Genomic DNA, 3,112 nt, shown 5'->3' with positions numbered 1-3,112 from the left:
GGGGGGGGGGGACGGGGGAGGGAAAGATATTTCTTGTATACATCAGATCCTTTTGATGAGCAAGTTATTATATATGATGCTTTTATGTTTATATTCAAGTGTTTTTCCTTTCCTTTTACTAATGCCACCTTTTATGTGGAGAAAAAACAGTTCATTTGATTTCGTCCTCGCCTCTCTCTATCTCTCCCCCCTCCACTTTTTTATTTTAGCTAATGCAGGTGCAATTTCACCTTGTTTTCCTGCCATGGTAACCTCTAAGAAGGCCAATCCATGACAGGCTCTAATGTTTACTAGCAGTCTGCAGTCATTTTCTTCCAAAGGGCCTCTTTCTTTTGATCATATCATACTGATATAACTATTCCTTCTATATGTGTCAGAAATTATCCAAATTTAACTAATTAAGATGCAGACCCTTTAAATTAATGGATTCAGTCATGAAGCAACTGAAAGGTATTTTTCATCAACGGATTTTTTTTTTTTTTTTTGAGAAAATGGAAACAATGCACATTCTGAGTTGCATGTCAGTAGTGTAGCTCGGAGTAGCAACATCCAGTTACATGTTGAACATTCCCGGGTGGTGCATCTACAAGAGCACCTCAATACTATATTAGTTTTGCTCGATTTTAGAAAAAAAAATTTGTGTGTTCATGATGTCCTATTTCTTATATTTAATGCAGTTTCTTTCATTCTACTAGAAGTTGAATAGTTCTTCTACCATCCTGCGATGCTTCTAAGTAATTTCTTGTGTCATTTGTGCCTAATAATTTTTATAGGTGGGTTAATGCACCACCTTGCGATGGTTGTGGTTGTAAATCACTACATTGTGGCATGGGTGCCCCACTTCCTTCTGAAATTCAATTTGGAGGATTTCGAGTTGGGCTTTATAGGTATGAAAGCTATATTCATTTTAATTATGGATCATATTATGGAGTGTCTTTTTAAATTTTCATGCTTGTCCATGCCAGTAACATGTATTCTTTAAGGTCCCTGCAGTATTTTTTCATTTTCTTTTCTTTATGACAGGATAAACTGTATGCAGCGTTCAAGTGGCGTTGGTTGAATGTTGCATTTTTTGGTACTTGATCTTTTTAGTTTAATTTTTGTAGATGAATCATGATTTTATGTGGATTCATCAGATGATGGATCTGATTGGCCTGCATGTAATGGGCCCACTAAAGGAATGGAAGAGATCTCGATCTGATGTCTAGATATTTCTAAGGTCTAACGGTCAGATTTAAAAGAGTAACTACCAGATTTCTGAAATTTTTTTTAGAATAAAAACCAGAAATAAAATCCCAAAACATAGAAATTGATAATGTGGAAATGTGGAGAGAGAAAAAGTCATTGATGGTTAAAGGAGAGAGAAGATGGAGGGGGAAATAGGACCTGAAATTGATGGGGACAGCACGGGAGAGAAATTTGTTTTTTTCTGTCCTAGTGTTGGAAAGAAATATAAGCAGTTGGGGAGGAGAGATGAGAAAGAAGAAGGAAGAGAGAGATCTCTGACCCAATCTCTAAGAGAGAAAACCAACTTGAAAATTTGGTAAGTAATCAATACAAAAATCCATTCCATTCACCATAAATCGCACCCCGTGCCGGGGGGGGGGTGTTACATGTGTATAGAATTTTATTGCTAAACTGACTCATACAAGGACTCTTTAATATGACAACTACTTATCCCAAAAGCTCGATCTGTTAAGTGCGTGCAATAACAAATTATATCAACACCCACGTATGTGCAGGCTTGTACACACACAGCCTTGCATGTGCGATGTACTCACACAGAAACACCATCACGTGGCATTGAGGGGAGAATTTGTTGGGGAACCCCTTTGCAATTCCTAGGGGATTGAACACTTGACCTCCCTGCTTTGATCTCAATCTCTCCTAGCTAAATGATCAGAATATCCGTCAATTGTGTTGGGCAGTCAATTCATCTGACGTTGAGCATGGGCATGAGGGACTGAATCTTGATGAAGCACTAGCTTTTCACTTTGCCATCGAGAAGCAGCTGAGAGGTAGTGAAGGCCTTGTTAGAGCTTGGAGCTGCCGATGTGAACTACGGAACTACCTGGTAATGTAGACTAGGATAGGGAGTCACCTGGATAGACCGGCTGGGAAGACTGATTTTCTCATTGCAGCCAAAATGGTCTGCCTAGGCTTGGTGGGAATCTTGCTCGACCATCACGCCGACACGAACGTCGGAACTGTCGACAGATCACACATCTTGACATGATTCAAACCCTCACCTTGGATTTCCTTTCAATGGGAAATTCCGGGCTGTTCTACATTGAACCCAACAAGCTAAAGCTCTGCTTAGAGCTGATTCAGTCTGCAGCTCTTGTTCTCTTTTGTGAAGGAGGCAGCAGTACCACACCCATTTATCTACCAATGAATAATGATCCAAACACCAACAACAATGTATATCAACACTCTTAATACCCTAAATAAACAACCAGAATTACTGAAACTCTTTTTAGCCTAATAACTAAAATAGGATTCTTGGATAGCTAAGATAACTTCCTAAATTTGGACTCTAGACGTGGGACCAATTAATAAAACAGAATTTTTGTGCACCCTTAATACCCCCATTTTTGGGCTTTATTCTTCGACCCATCGTAATGATAAAACCCGAAAAATTAGGCCCAACGCAACCTTTATCAATTTCTAGCCCAAATTTAAACCTGGTGTGAATTATGATGAGATTATTAGACAATTTTTTTTATTTTGGTATTTTATGTTTAAGTCAACAACAATTAAGTTCAGTGGGTGAAAATTTTCATGATAACTATTGGTTATGAGTTTGTTGTTGGATACGTCCAATTTAAATAATTAAGATCTTACTCAAATACAACTTTGGATTCCATCTTAGGTTTAAGTTGCAAGATTTTAGTAAGTGCTCTGTGTGGTGATATTTAAAGGCTAATGGTTCACCTTTGATAGGGTTAGTAATATGGAAGTTGATCTACTCTGGCTTGGGTTGAATGGCCAACGTGGCTGACATCCTCTCTGCAGATGGTTGGTCCTCGCCTCTTGCCCCCGCCTCTTGCCGACCTCTGGTCCTCTCTCTCCTATCTCCCCTGGGCATCGTGGTAGGGACGATAAGGTCCTT

Source organism: Macadamia integrifolia, chromosome 11 (assembly GCF_013358625.1).
Source record: "Macadamia integrifolia cultivar HAES 741 chromosome 11, SCU_Mint_v3, whole genome shotgun sequence".
In the NCBI taxonomy this organism is placed as follows: Eukaryota; Viridiplantae; Streptophyta; class Magnoliopsida; order Proteales; family Proteaceae; genus Macadamia; species Macadamia integrifolia.
Note: the sequence above shows the minus strand (reverse complement) of the source record.